Source organism: Podarcis gaigeae, assembly GCF_964106915.1.
Source record: "Podarcis gaigeae genome assembly, chromosome: 5".
NCBI lineage: Eukaryota > Metazoa > Chordata > Lepidosauria > Squamata > Lacertidae > Podarcis > Podarcis gaigeae.
In genome coordinates this window covers 64,375,175-64,390,171 of record NC_139681.1, presented here as the reverse complement: position 1 = coordinate 64,390,171, position 14,997 = coordinate 64,375,175, and the positions used below count along the sequence as shown (strand labels likewise).

The window sequence follows — 14,997 nt, the reverse complement described above, 5'->3', positions numbered from 1 at the left end:
ACAGTGACCTACTTCAAAAATGGTTGTAACAACAAGGCTGTGAATCAGTCTTTGCACTTTAAAAAGCTCCATGTACATTATAATTAATAAGGAGACATTATCTCAACTTATCCTACCTCACTCCTCCCTGCATTGGATGCTTTCAGCTACCACCCACTTCTCGACAGTTATACTAAGATCTGCTTGGCTTATGACTTTTCCCACTGCACTCTGTTTGAGAATGTTTTGCAGTGCTTTGGGGACATGACATGTGAGACTTTTTCTCAGTTCATAAAGGAAAATGCACAAGTCAAGTCAACCCCTGATCTTCATTTAGGTTTCTGACTGTCTCCCTTCAGATCTTCTCTTTGCTTGGAATGAGTTTAACTTCCCTTAATGGCATTGTTTTAGATTTTTGTATTTTATTGTTATTGTTTCATTTTCTGAAAAATAATCCCTGGCCCTGGAATTCCCTGGCTCAGTTCTCCCAGTCTGCTTGGTGCAGGAATCTCCTCAGACCTTGCATAGGGTAGCACTATAGGCAGCCTTAGTCCCTAAGCAGAATTCAGGGGATGAACTCACCCTTACCCTCCCACCAAAACACAATCCTGTTGCATTACAGTTTGTTTTGCACTCTGCTGCTTCGTTTGCGGGGCGGGGATCACATTCTGTGTCTCATTCTGCAATGGTGTTGTGTGACATAATGATTTTCCTTGACATTCCATTAAAAAGGCAAAGGACTCTAACTAGTAAAACAGTTTTGTGTGCCCATTATTCAGATCCACAGATTATATCTAAGTTATATGACACAAACCCTAACATTTGACCATAGAGGGAGAGCTGTTTCCTCTACGGTCCCCAAATGACACTTGTTAGGACAACCTAAGTAGCCCAGCCTGTGATATGCCTGTTCTGTGGCATAGGAGAAATAGCAGTAATAGTAACTGAACCATAGTGTGCTTGAAACACTTTTGATAATGGAATTCCAGTTGGGAAACAATGGCCTAGAGCAGCTTTCACCAATCTGGTGTCCTCCAGATGTTTTGGATGACAACTCCCATCTGTTCCAGCTGTGCACTAAGTTGGTAAATAATGGGCTAGAGTTTCCATATGAGGAGTGTTTATAAAGCCGATATTGTGTTGTTGGAATCCTTATGAAAGCAAACTAGTGCCAGCACTATAAGCTCATGAATTTGAGTGGCAGCTCAATTTAGTAATATTTATTGATAGTAGTATAGAGGGTAGTATATAACAGAGCACACCTTAAGGTATTTACTGAATTATCCCATGATGGACCTTACTTTCCAGTCCTAGGCAACCTCCCATCCAGGCATTTAGCACACCCAACCTTTGCTTAGGTTCAGCGAGGTAGCATCACCATGGGCCTGTAGACCATGTGCTGGGTTGTTAGACTGCACAAATAAAATAAGCTGCTGGCTACTTTGGACTGTGTGAACACTTCTACAAAAGCTAACGCACTACAGAATGCATCTGGGATGAGAAGAGGGAGAAGGAAGAAATGCAGGAACGAAGGGTCTGTGTCTTTTCAAAGCACAAAAAGTAAACAGGATACAAATCATCCATAAATGGGGATATGTTACCAGACATTGTATTAATATATATATTTTTTATAAATATTTATTAAGGTTTTTTTATAATAGAAATACATAGATAATAAACAACATTACTTATATCATAACAAAATTTCATAACTTGTTTGGACTTCCTCACGTCTCCTGCTCCCACTTACATCATTAAAAAGTTTTTTTTTTCAAGCAAATTATCATCTTGTTTACAATCTTATATCCACTCATTTAAGTATAGTCTAGCAATTCTCCAAAAGGTTTATGTTTTCCTTAATCTCACTTATCATCAAGTTCCAGTCTAGTTTAGTGGTGGCCAATTATTTATGATCAAGCATCCTTCTTAACATTCAACCAAATTACAATATTTTTGTAAATAAATCTTAAATTTCTTCCAATCTTCTTCAATCCTTTCTTCTCCCAGGTCTCGGATTCTGCCAGTCATCTCCGCCAATTGCATATAGTCCATCAGCTGCATCTGCCACTCTTCCAGTGTGGGTAGATCTTGTGTTTTCCAATTCTTAGCGATGAGTATCCTTGCTGCCGTTGTTGCATACATAAAAAATGTTCGGTCCTTCTTTAACACCTTCTGGTCGACCATACCCAGGAGGAAAGCCTCTGGTTTCTTAGTGAAGGTATACTTAAATACCTTTTTCAACTCATTATATATCATTTCCCAGAAGGCCTTCACTTTAGGGCAAGTCCACCAGACGTGAAAGAATGTTCCTTCATTTCCTTTACATTTCCAACATTTATTATCAGACAAATGGTATATTTTGGCAAGTTTAACTGGTGTCATGTACCATCTGTATATCATTTTCATTACATTTTCCTTCAACGCATTACATGCAGTGAAGTTCAGCCCAGTGGTCCACAACTTTTCCCAGTCCTCAAACATAATGTTATGCCCAATATCCTGTGCCCACTTTATCATAGCAGATTTAACCATTTCGTCTTGTGTGTTCCATTTTAACAGCAAGTTATACATTCTTGATAGTACCTTAGTCTTTGGTTCTAACAATTCTGTTTCCAACTTTGATTTCTCCACCTGGAACCCTAACTTTTTGTCATTTTTAAAAACTTCTTTAATCTGAGCGTAATGTAACCAGTCTCGCACTTTATCCTTCATTTTCTCCAAACTCTGCAATTTCCAATTGTCTCCATCTTTTTCTAATATTTCCCAATATTTTGGCCATTTGGCCTCCATATTGGGTCTTTTTCGGGCCTTAGCTTCCAGAGGGGAAAGCCACCTCGGAGTTTTATTTTCCAATAAGTCTTTGTATTTTGTCCAGACATTAAATACTGCTTTCCTGACAATATGGTTCTTAAAGGCCTTATTGATCTTAACTTTGTCATACCATAAATATGCATGCCAACCAAAAGCATTGTTAAAACCTTCCAGATCCAATACATCAGTGTCTTCGAGAAGTAGCCAGTCTTTTAGCCAGCAGAAAGCTGCGGCTTCATAGTACAGCTTCAAGTCTGGCAGGGCAAAGCCCCCTCTTTCTTTCGCATCAGTTAATATCTTAAACTTAATTCTGGGCTTTTTGCCCTGCCAGACAAATTTAGAAATATCTCTCTGCCACTTCCGGAAGCACTCCGTCTTGTCCACAATTTGCAATGTTTGAAACAAAAACAACATCTTTGGCAATACATTCATCTTAATAGCAGCAATTCGGCCTAACAAAGAAAGCTTCAATTTTGTCCAACTGTCCAAGTCTCTTTTAATTTCAGACCAACATTTTTCATAGTTATCCTTAAATAGACTCAGATTTTTTGCTGTTATATTTACCGCTAGGTACTTTACTTTTTTAACCACAGTTAGTTCTGTTTCTCTCTGAAACCGTTCTGACTCTGTATCTGTCAAGTTTTTTCCCAACACCTTAGTTTTCTGTTTATTTAATTTAAATCCCGCCACCTGACCAAAGTCTTGAATCAGTTGTAATACTCTTTTTGTACTAGATTCTGGCTCCTGCAGAGTCAAAACTAGGTCATCTGCAAAAGCTTTAAGTTTATATTGTTTCGCTCCGACCTGAATCCCTTGCACCAACCGGTCCCTTCTGATCATATTCAAGAGCACCTCCAGAACCGAAATAAATAACAGAGGGGAAATCGGGCAGCCTTGTCGTGTACCTTTTTCAATTTTAAACTCTTCTGTAACCACATTGTTAACTATCAATTTTGCCTTCTGTTCTGAGTATATTGCATCAATCCCATTCTCAAAACCCCGTCCCACTCCCATTTCTTTTAAATTTCCCTTCATAAATTTCCAAGAGATATTATCAAAGGCCTTCTCCGCGTCTATAAAAATTAACACTGCTTTTGTATTTATGTCTGTTTGCAAAAGTTCTAAAATATCAATAATGTTCCTTGTGTTAGCAAACATATGTCTACCTGGGAGAAAGCCTGCCTGATCTTTATGAATTACTTCATTTAAAACTCTTTTAAGTCTGCTTGCCAAAACATCAGCAAATATTTTGTAATCCACATTTAAAAGGGAGATGGGACGATAGTTCTTGAGTTGTGTCTTTTCAGTTTCTAATTTTGGTATCAATGTGATAAAAGCTTCCTTCCACGATTCCGGCGCCTTCTTTCCCTCCATAATTTCATTACTGACCTCCATCAATGGTTGTATCAAATAGTCTCTTAGTGTCTTATAATACTTGGAGGTCAGGCCGTCTGGCCCTGGAGATTTGCCCAATTTCATATTCTGAATGGCTTGTTCAATCTCTTGTCGTGTTATTTTGCTGTTCAGGAGTGATCTATTTTCTTGTGACAGTTTTTTAAGTCCATTTTTTTCCAAAAATTGTTTAATCTCAACCTCATCCTGCGGCCCTTGAATGTATAATTTTTTGAAATATTTCTGAAAACACTTTCTAATCTCCACGGGGTTCTGAATGTTTCTTCCTTCAATTTCCAGGTTTGTGACTATATTTAACTTTTGTCTCTTCTACAACTGCCAGGCCAGCAGTTTCCCACATTTGTTTGCTGATTCAAAAGTTTTTTGTTTCATTAATTTAATCTTCCACTCTATTTCCTGGTTCATCAGTTTAGAATATTGTGCCTGATGGAGTTTAATTTCTCTCAGAATCGGCTGTGACTTCGGGTTTGATCTTAACTTCTTCTCTAACTCTTTAATTTTCTCCAAGATCTTATCTTTCCTCTCATTTTGTATTCTTTTCTTTACAGCATTCTGTTGTATCAAAAACCCCCTCATCACGGCTTTGCTTGCGTCCCAGATAATTCTTTTTTCCACCATAGTGTTCATATTTATCTCGAAGTAGTCCTTCAAAACTTTTTGGGCCTTCTTAATGGTCTCCTGATCTCTAAACAGATTGTCATTCATCTTCCATCTAAAGGAACCGGTTGGTAATAATGTCATGTCCATTTTCAGTGCATTATGGTCGGAGCAGGTCTTTGGGCAGATTTCCACTTTCCTGACCTTAGGTGCCTGACCTCTAGTTATCCAAATTTGGTCGATTCTTGTCCAAGTCAGCTGGGCTTCAGAGAAGAATGTTCCTTCTTTTCCCAAGGGGTTCTTCGTTCTCCAGATGTCAATCCAGTCCATATTGTCTGTCATTTCAAAAAAGGTCTTTGGTAGTCTGCCATCTTTCGTGACATTTTGACTTTGTGACTTATCCATATTAGTTGATACGACCCCATTCATATCTCCCATCATAATGATGTTGTCATAGTCCAGATATTCCAGCATAGTCTCGTGCAACTTCTTATAAAATTCGGATTTCCCTTCATTTGGTCAGACATTGTATTAATAGCAACACTAATAATGTGATTAGCTAGTCATATACTTGAGTAAAGTGATTTGCAAGCTGAGGACTTGGAGCTACTTCAGGCCCAAGGAATCTAGCAGTCAAGAGGCAGTGGGTGGTAAAAAAATCCTGTCTTTGTGTATGTGCATGGTGTGTGTGTGTGTGTGTGTGTGTGTGTTGCATATGGTGACACAGAGCACTTAGCTGAACATCCTCTTGAGATTCCCCCTCTCATGCAGGATAAAGTTTTCCCCTCACAGCTCCTTCCTCAACATTTTTCCATCCTACCTCGTTTCTGCTACTCTGCAATCTCATTATTCAGCCAAATGGAGTTATAAAATATATGATGCTGTCAAAACAATGGCTCGGTGCTTCGGCGTGTTGTTGCTGGAAGCACATAATAGAAGAGGAGGTTGGCTGTCATTATCAGCCCATTGGAAGGATAATGTATTTACTTAACCAGGGCTATGCACATGGTAGAGAAATGGACATTTTTGGAAAATAGAACAGCCAACAGAGATAGCTAATTGCAGGGATAATTAATGGCTACTAGAAATTGTTCTTAGTGTTACATTCCAAAGAAATTCTGGCATTGCAAAAGCCACACCCATGTTAAAGCCACACTTCATGTTATAGTGTGACATCTACAAATATGTGGGGCATTCAGCTTCATATAACCAACATGCTAAACTCAAAATGCACGAAGGGTTAAGACCATAGAATAAGCCAGGGGTCAGCAAACTTTTTCAGCAGGGGGCTGGTGCACTGTCCTTCAGACCTTGTGGGGGGCCAGACTATATTTTTTTTTGGGGGGGGGGATGAATGAATTCCTATGCCCCACAAATAACCCAGAGATGCATTTTAAATAAAAGGACACATTCTACTCATGTAAAAATACGCTGATTCCCGGACCATCCACAGGCCGGATTTAGAATATGATTGGGCCGGATCCGGCCGCCAGCCCTTAGTTTGCCTACCCATGGAATAAGCTGTCCTCCCCTTGGGAGGAAGGCTTACCAAACTCTTTGTTCTTCTATTTCCATCATATGAACTCTACCAGTAAGGAGGTCTAAGCTGGCTACTCTAAGCTCAGACTGAGTGGCTTAAGCAAGCCATCTTTGTGTTTCTATACAAATATATTTTAGAAACATTTTCTGTTTTAAAACCTAAGTTATACTGCCTGTCTTTTCTTGCTGCACATTTTTTAACTTACCAAATGTGTGGTCTCTTTGCTAATAGAAGTGAGGAACTTTGTAAACAACTTAGAAGGTGATATTTAAAGGTCTATCTATGTATATTTCCATACTTTACACTGGTGCATATTTTGTGATCTTAAATCGCTGCTGGGGTTCTGTCACCAAAGAGTACTTGCCCGAAGCCAGGATCTTGGTATCCAGGGAAATCTTCTTTTTATTTTACCATATCTATTTTTTCCCCTTTCAACCAACACAATATGCCCCTCACTGAGAAATGAATAGGGAGAGCAGATTCACATGTCTGAATTTCTCTGTGTGTGGTTGTGTATGTGAAGGTGAAGGTGAATAAAAGGCTAATAAAAAGGCAGTGGTACATGTGGTGAGCTATTGGCCATCTTCATGTTCTCAGCTGATGTAAGGATGCCGCTGTAATCCTAGAAATGCTGCTGGTTTACTGTGTGTCCTTCTCATTAACCTTTTCCATGTGATTCTATGCTCATGCATCCCTGTACACAATTGTGGGAACTGCTCAAGATCATCTGGAAATAGTTCTCCACCCCCCCCCTTTATCAATTGTTAAGCTTCAAAGTAAAAAAAAAAATTTAAAGCAAGTGACTTAATAGCAGGAGCTAAGATCACTGACAACCTTAAAAGCAGTTGTACTCACAAATGAACAATTTTAAGAGCTGGATCCTTCACTTTCCCCTAAATCAGTGGTGGCCAAACTTGGCCCTCCAGCTGTTTTGGGACTACAATTCCCATCATCCCTGACTACCGGTTAGCTAAGGATGATGGGGGTTGTAGTCCCAAAACAGCTGGAGGGCCAAGTTTGGCCATGCCTGCCCTAAATGGTCAAAGGCACACAGGCCGAGTTGTGTGACCAGTGATGTATTACCCAAAATGAGGATTTGCATTACAAAAAAGAGAACAAAATATAATAGCAATTTGCTGAAAGTTGCATACGGTAATTTATATTTATAGACGCAAATTTAGAAATAACTGCAACAATTTAAATAGAAACCAATTATATTTCGCCATAGCAGGGAAAACACCAGGTGACTTGTGTGCCTGCTTAGGACAGATAGAAGACTTCCCTTTGACAGCCCTTCAAAAACAGAGGACTGTCCTCTGCAAAGTATGGTGCATGGCCACCCTAGGCTACACATAGACAAGGCTTTCATACCACACCCATGGGGCTTCAGTAGAAAAAGCCTTGCTCATCTAACTATGATTCATGTTGGGACCTGCTGATCTGAACAAGCCCGGGGCAATCTAAATGGATTTGTAAGAAGAAGCCAAGCCCAAGGATGCCAGAATAAAATTAAGCAGCTGAAAAAAGTAAATAAAAATGGCCTCTGGTTGCATCAGAGGTCATGGGGAAAACAAATCTTCTGCTTCCCACATTGCCCTTCTTGTAGTGCAACGGGTCAGTGTGTCTGGCTGTTAACCAGAAGGTTGGTGAGTCTATCCAGGGACAGCTGGGTAGACTCACCAGGGGTTTGGACTAGCTGACCCTTGATGTCCCTTCCAAATCTATGATTCTATGAGTCTATGATTCCTGCTTTATGAGCAAGTGAAACAAGCTGCAGAACTCAGGCAGGGTTGCAAATGCTTTCCACATTAGGAAGCGGGGGGTCTATATCTGCAAATCTCTGGCAATAATGAAAGCCAAGTGCTGTGCAAACAGAAGAGTAAAATGTCAGATCAAGTCCTGACAAGTCTCTGCTGTAAATTGAATTATCGGCCATGCTCTTGTCTTGTACTGTTCTCATTCTCTCAAATGATAAACAGCATCCATCATATCATCATGTCTGGAAGCCAAACCAGGAACTCCTTTACATTGTGTAGCCAGTGAGAGAGAAAATGCATCTGTCTGCTTTTCTGCATTACTTCAACTCCTTCATGCCTGATACCTTCTTGTTTCATTGCACTGGGACCAATGCTTTAGGCCCCCAAATGCCTTATACCAACATTTGCCAACCTGGTGCCCTCCAACTGTTTTGGATTACAACTCCCAATGCCAGCTGGTGCTGATGGGTAGTTGTAGTACTAAACTTCTAGAGAACACCAGGCTGGCGAAGGCTGGTTTATACTTTCACTATTCCACACATGAAGGACTTGCCACCAGCAAGGTCCTCACACCTCAACTTAGTCATATGGACTTGGTTTTCCTAGAACAGAATACTGGCTTTAAATTTGGTGGTGGTGGTAGTTTTGTGGTTGTCATTTGCCAAATCACTCTCAACATCTGAGCCATGTTTTGAGAATCATTTCATTCATTCTCCATTCCATTGAAACCTTACATCTTTTCTCTTTGAATTTATAATCTGAATGTCTGTTGTTTTTCTTCATGCAGGCTTTTGGATGGAATTGCATCCACCTATCTCTCAGACTCTGATGCTGTTAAGCAAGTTGGGGGATCTGTGGCCCTCAGTAGGTTGCTAAACACTTATTCTTGCCATCCTTGACCACTAGTTATGCAGGCTGGGGTTGGTGGCAGCTAGAGTTCAACAGCATCCAAATCCCTGTTGCAAAGGAATGCACACTCTGGTCATTTCTGCAAGAACCATTTACCTGGATGCAAAGGCAGATTGTGAAGTGTCTGTTTCAAGGCTGTTTTATACAATGTAAAGAAGCCAGTTACTGTAAAAAAAAACAACCTGTTTCCCTTCACAAGGGTTGTCTTTGTTCAGAAGCCAAATCATGAAACCCCGAATATGTCAAAATGAGGCAATGAAAAACAAACATTTCCCCCCCTTTGTGGTCAATACACTACGCTTTGATTTTGATATCTGCTGAACTCTTGACCCAAAATGCTCACATTATGCACGTTTATGATGAATGTCAATGACCGTTCTGTTCTAATCGAATGTGAAGTTATGAAATGTTTGGGAGCAGAAGGACTAAATTTGGGAACTAATCTAATAGATTCCATTTGAATCCCTCCCTCTCACCCAGCATAGGCAGTGTAGCAGGCAGCTTTTTATTTGTGTATATTATTTGCAGCTGAGGTTTTCGTTGCCGTTGCAAACTGACAGCAGTCATGTTCGCCCTCCATATAACCTGGGGAGTTCAGACCTGGGCTTTTTTGTTGTCGTCGCTGTTAGCATAATTGCTCTTCCCACAGTGCCTGCTGCACAGTTTGTAAGCTCATTTCGAGCTCTGCTGTGGGGATTAGTGATAACACTCCCTATTGTACAGTGTGTCTTATTATTTAAAACCCGAAAGAGAACAAAGGCAGTTTGGTTCTTCTTCTGAACCTTGTGGAAAGAATAATATTTCCCAAGAACAGTGTTGAAACACCCCCACCCCCAAATCCTGTCTATCTACTATTTGTTCTGTTCTGGCCAATAAAGGGCAAAGCCAATGTTAAAGATGATGAATCATGATAATTTATGCTTTATTAAGTGTCTGCCCCTTAGAGACTCCTGTGGCATTAAGGTGTTCCGTGGGGGTAGTGAGATATCTTTCAATTTACATCCCTATATCTAGGATCTAGCTATATGGCGGAACAATTTGGTGTGGGAGGAATGTTGTCTGCTAGAATGTAACCCCAGCAGCATTCTATTTATATTATGTGAGGATTAGTTAGCCAAGAAACAGCAGCAAATCAATCACGTTTTTCATGCTACAGTATTTCACCATTATGTCAAAGGGAACATCCTTTAGCTTTAAAGGATCATTTTGCCCTATATGTATCAAGTTTTGGTAAATTGTATGCATGCATGCTTGCTTATTTATTTATTTATTTATTTACCACCCTTCATCCAAAGATCTCAGAGCTGTTTACAAGATAAAAATACAGGATAAAAGCCAAAGTGAATAGTTAAAACAAAAAACAAAACAATAACTCCTCTTCCTAGAGGACCTAGAGTATTAATCAACCTAGTTGAAGAGGAACGCTTTTGCCTGGTGTGTAAAGATGTATAATAAAGGCACCAAGCCAGCTTCCCTGGAGAGAGCACTTCACAAACAGGTAGTCACCACCACATATAAGGCCCGTCCTTGTGTTGCCACCCTCCAGATCTCTCATGGAGGCACACAAAGAAGGGCCTCAGGTTATTGTTACAGGCTCCAGGTTGGTTCATATGGGGTGAGGTGGTCCTTGAGGTACAGTGGTACCTTGGGTTACATACACTTCAGGTTACATATGCTTCAGGTTACAGACTCTGCTAACCCAGAAATAGTACCTCGGGTTAAGAACTTTGCTTCAGGGTGAGAACAGAAATCGTGCTCTGGCGGCATGGCGGCAGTGGGAGGCCCCATTAGCTAAAGTGGTACCTCAGGTTAAGAACAGTTTCAGGTTAAGAACGGACCTCCAGAACGAATTAAGTACTTAACCTGAGGTACCACTGTATTGTGTTCCTGAGCCATTTAAGGCTTTATAGGTCAAAACCAGGACTTTGAATTGGGCCTGGAAGCTAATTGGCAGCCAATTGACTAGGCCAGGATCTGTTTAATATGCTCACACCGCCTTGCCCCAATGAGCAACCTGACTCCCGAATTCTTCATCAGCTGAACTTTCCAAACTGTCTTTAGAGGCAGCCCTACGTAAAATGATTTTTTATCTAAATAATGTATATTCTGTTGAGTATAATGGTCTCTAAGCAGTTTAATTGTACTGTCACAAACATTTTCATGAGAAAAGCTTTGGGAAATCAGACTTGCAAATCTTCACTTAGACATGGTAGAAAGAGAAGAGGTAAGCCAAACTTCTCACTTGACCAAATATGAATTCAGCCAGATCCCAGAAATGCAAGGTTGGCAGGGTAAATCCATATTTAACCATGACTAGTTCATATTTCATTTGTTAACAACCTGAGCTGGCAGATGGCGGCAGGAGTAGGACCAGCCCAAGGTATTCTATTGCCTGGGGCAAAACAGCAAGTGGTGTCTTGTCACATCAAGGCAGAGTACAAAGAATGACCAAGTCATTCTGGCACCCAAGGCAAAGAAAAAATCCCACTAGTACCCAGAGGTGCCACCTTCTGAAGAAGAATGGGGGGAGGTGTCAGGACATCGGAGTAGCCGGGGGTGGAGCTGAGTGCAGTGGCTGCACACAAGTATACATTTTGGGTATTAAAGGGATGATTTTTCTTCACCTAACCCTTGTTCATCTTTTTCACAGCGGTTCAGTTTCTGTTTACTGTCCAATCAGCAACTGCTTTTGTGCTCCCCTCCCCCCCAAAAGTGCTTCCTTCTTCTTGCTTATAGGATTGCAGCGACAGGGGATGTCATGGCCAACATGATAATAGCACAATCCTATCATGTAGCCTGAACCACAATTCCCGTCAGACCTGGAAGACATGGCCAATGGCTAGGGATGATGGGAGTTGTCATTCAACAACAACTGGAGTTTCCTGACATTTGATGCAGCCCATCAAGATGAGCTATGTTGTTTTGTTGCAAAGGCAAATTCAGAATGAAAGCAGGGACCACTCACTCTGAATTGTTGAACACTTTCAACCCTGTTTCAAATTATTGAAATAGGAATTGCTTTATTGTTGTTGTTGTTGTTGTTGTTACAGTTTGGGGAACCTTCGTGAAAAACAACCCATTTTAGCTCAGCATTCATTTCTTCTGCTACCTATATCAATTACCTCGGGTTACATACACATCAGGTTACATACGCTTCAGGTTACAGACTCCGCTAACCCAGAAATAGTGCTTCAGGTTAAGAACTTTGCTTCAGGATGAGAACAGAAATTGTGCTCCGGCAGCACGGCAGCAGCAGGAGGCCCCATTAACTAAAGTGGTGCTTCAGGTTAAGAACAGTTTCAGGTTAAGTACAGACCTCCGGAACAAATTAAGTACTTAACCCGACGTACCACTTATTTGTTTTAAAAGCTGTGTGATTTTTTTTAATCCTAATAAATTAAAATTGGCTGGAGCAAACACAAAACCCCAGAGGCAAAAACTGAAAAAAATGGAATCGTTTTTGTCCCAGGTTTTGTTTTTTTTTCAAAAAGAACACCCTGGGTGAGATTCACCCAACCAGCCCTGTCAGTGGAAGCCATGAGCAAGGACTTCCACTAGTACCATGGGGCTTTCCCCCTCTCCTCCCCCAGCATGCTCCTGCACCACCAAAATTGGCTTTCTGAGGGGTTAAGAGAACTCTCAGGACAGTACATGGTGGAGCAGAAAGGGAATCATTTCATCTGGAAAGCAGAAATGCTTTCACAAATGGAGCAATTGGGAGAGTGCATAGCTGAAGTCTACCCCCTGTCTGGGCACTTAAAATCTACATCACTGAATCAGTTTTTGTTAGGAGCTCCCCCCCCCCTCGCCTACTTACATTTGTGAGAGCAAACAACAAAACATTCTGCTTGTAAAATTAATTTTCCTTGTTTCCTTTTCGTCACAGGCACCTTTTGTACTGAAAATAGAGAGTGGCTGTAAATACATGAAATGTGGAGATGTTGTTTCCTACTGTGCAGGTGACTATGCCCTAGAAGGATTACATTGTAAGTTTGCCTCTGTGTAAACCCTGCAGTGAAAAATCGCACCGGTGGCATAATTTTATCCTCAGAGGTCTGGGTGAGAGTTAATACATCAAGATAAGGATTTAAATATTTATTTGGAAATGCGCATTTAAATATATACATATATATGTTCAGAGAAAATAGACATCCAAATATGCATTCAAATACATATTAAATACATGTTTTGAGGTATTTTTTAAAAATGTAGATTAAGGCAGAAATTGAGGAGAACAGAATTATGGGAAGAAACATGTAAATGTTGCATAGTCTGGAAAGAGATAGATTTCTAGATGTAAATGTGTTATAGACTGTAGAGAGATACATTTGTCTATCCCTCCTCACCGCTCTCTTGCTTCTCATACTGAAACCTCATCCCACCATCTCTTAGCTTCTGGAAATAGGGGTGAAGCTAAGTCTTCACCCCATCTCTGCCCAGCCCATTATATAGCCAAACCCTCTTATATTTCAGCTGGACAATTTGATGTCACATTCTTCACACCATGTCTGTCGCTTGTAACCAAATGACAGTGTGGTAAAGATCAGGGCACGAAAGCTTCACCTTTGAGGGGGAAGCCTAGACACGGACAAAGCCAGAAGACTGGATATTAAACAGCTGGTGCCTACTCTATATTCATAACCAAGATGGGGCAAAAGAGTAGGATTGACATTTGAACTGCAACCTCTAGGCACTGACATTATGAGGTCACAAATTCCATTCATGAAAAAGACAACCTGTAGTAGGATGGCCTCCATTCTCCTGACCTCAAATCCCTTTTACCCTCTGTTGTTCCTCCACGCTCACACTCTACCAGGTTTGGTGCCTGATGTGCAAATAAGGCCAATACCAGGCCAAGGCTTTTCTTACACTGTTAGACTACACTTTACAGTATTAGTCTACCCAAAGTGTAGTCTAACACTGCAGATCCTCCAAGTGTCCCTATTTTCCAGGGAATTCTCTGATCTCGAGAAGTCATCTCAGTTTCTGATTTGATTCTGGAATGTCCCACATTTCCTTAGGATGTCCCTATTTCCACTGGAGAAGTGTTGGAGGGTTTGGAGGTATCCGACCCCCGAGCTGTCTGAAGGCAATCCTGTATAAGGAAGTTTTAAAATGTTTTATTCTGTTTTTATATATGTTGGAAGCTGCTCAGAGTGGCTGGGGTAACCCAGTCAAATGTGGGGTATAAATAGTAAAATTATCCTTATGGAATGGGACGTCCCTTTTTTCATCAGAAAAATGTTGGAGGTTATGATGCTATAAAAAAACCAACAATGGTGTGCTTAGTGCTCACTAGCAAATGGTTTGGTTCCATCCTAGGTGCCACATGGATCTAGGCTGTTTCTGGAGAGAAAACCCAGTTCTGACCACCGTCTAAGGGAGACTTGAAAGTCCTCGTCTACTCTGTTCCCATTCAGGATTCTGAAGGGGGAGAAGAAAGGCGCTGTTATTATTCCTGCCATGGAGTCGTACCATCCCCAGAGCCTTCTGCTGAAGCAATATGCCCTCTTTATCACCCTCCCACATCCCTAATCTGTCTCAGCGGCATCATTCAACAGCCCTTCATCTCCACACCGGATTCTGGCCCCAGCGGGCGGCCGTTGTCCAATATGGCCTATGGAGCTCACCAGAGGCAATAATGGGCCTGTTATGCTTCATTAAAAGGGTCATTTGGCTTAAGCCTCATGCCTCCTCCCCCTGTTAATCCTGATATTGAAAGGGTCTCAAGCAAAGGAGGAGGAGCGAACGGGGCGGGGTGGGGGAGACCGAACTCTGAATACACAAAAGCTAGAGGAATGGCAAGCGGCAGTAACCTAGCAACAGTGTCTCAGGATTTGAATGTAATTATCCCTCCAACGTGATAAATACTCTGAAGGACTCCTTATGTGGAGATCATACTAAACAAGTCTTTGAAATTACCCTCATCAAATATTGATCGAGGGAGAGGTTTGGGGGGGGGAGAGAGAAAGGGAAAGGGAAGAAAAGGCC

The 14,997-nt window shown here is 41.1% G+C and overlaps 1 long non-coding RNA gene across 1 annotated transcript; it reads left to right on the top strand.

Annotated features, from left to right (window-relative positions):
* The first annotated feature begins 13,728 nt into the window (after positions 1 to 13,728).
* LOC310846032 lies at positions 13,729 to 14,688 on the top strand. The gene is made up of 2 exons (XR_014565101.1): positions 13,729 to 13,822; positions 14,329 to 14,688. It is a non-coding gene; the product is annotated as an uncharacterized lncRNA (long non-coding RNA).
* The last annotated feature ends 309 nt before the right edge of the window (positions 14,689 to 14,997 follow it).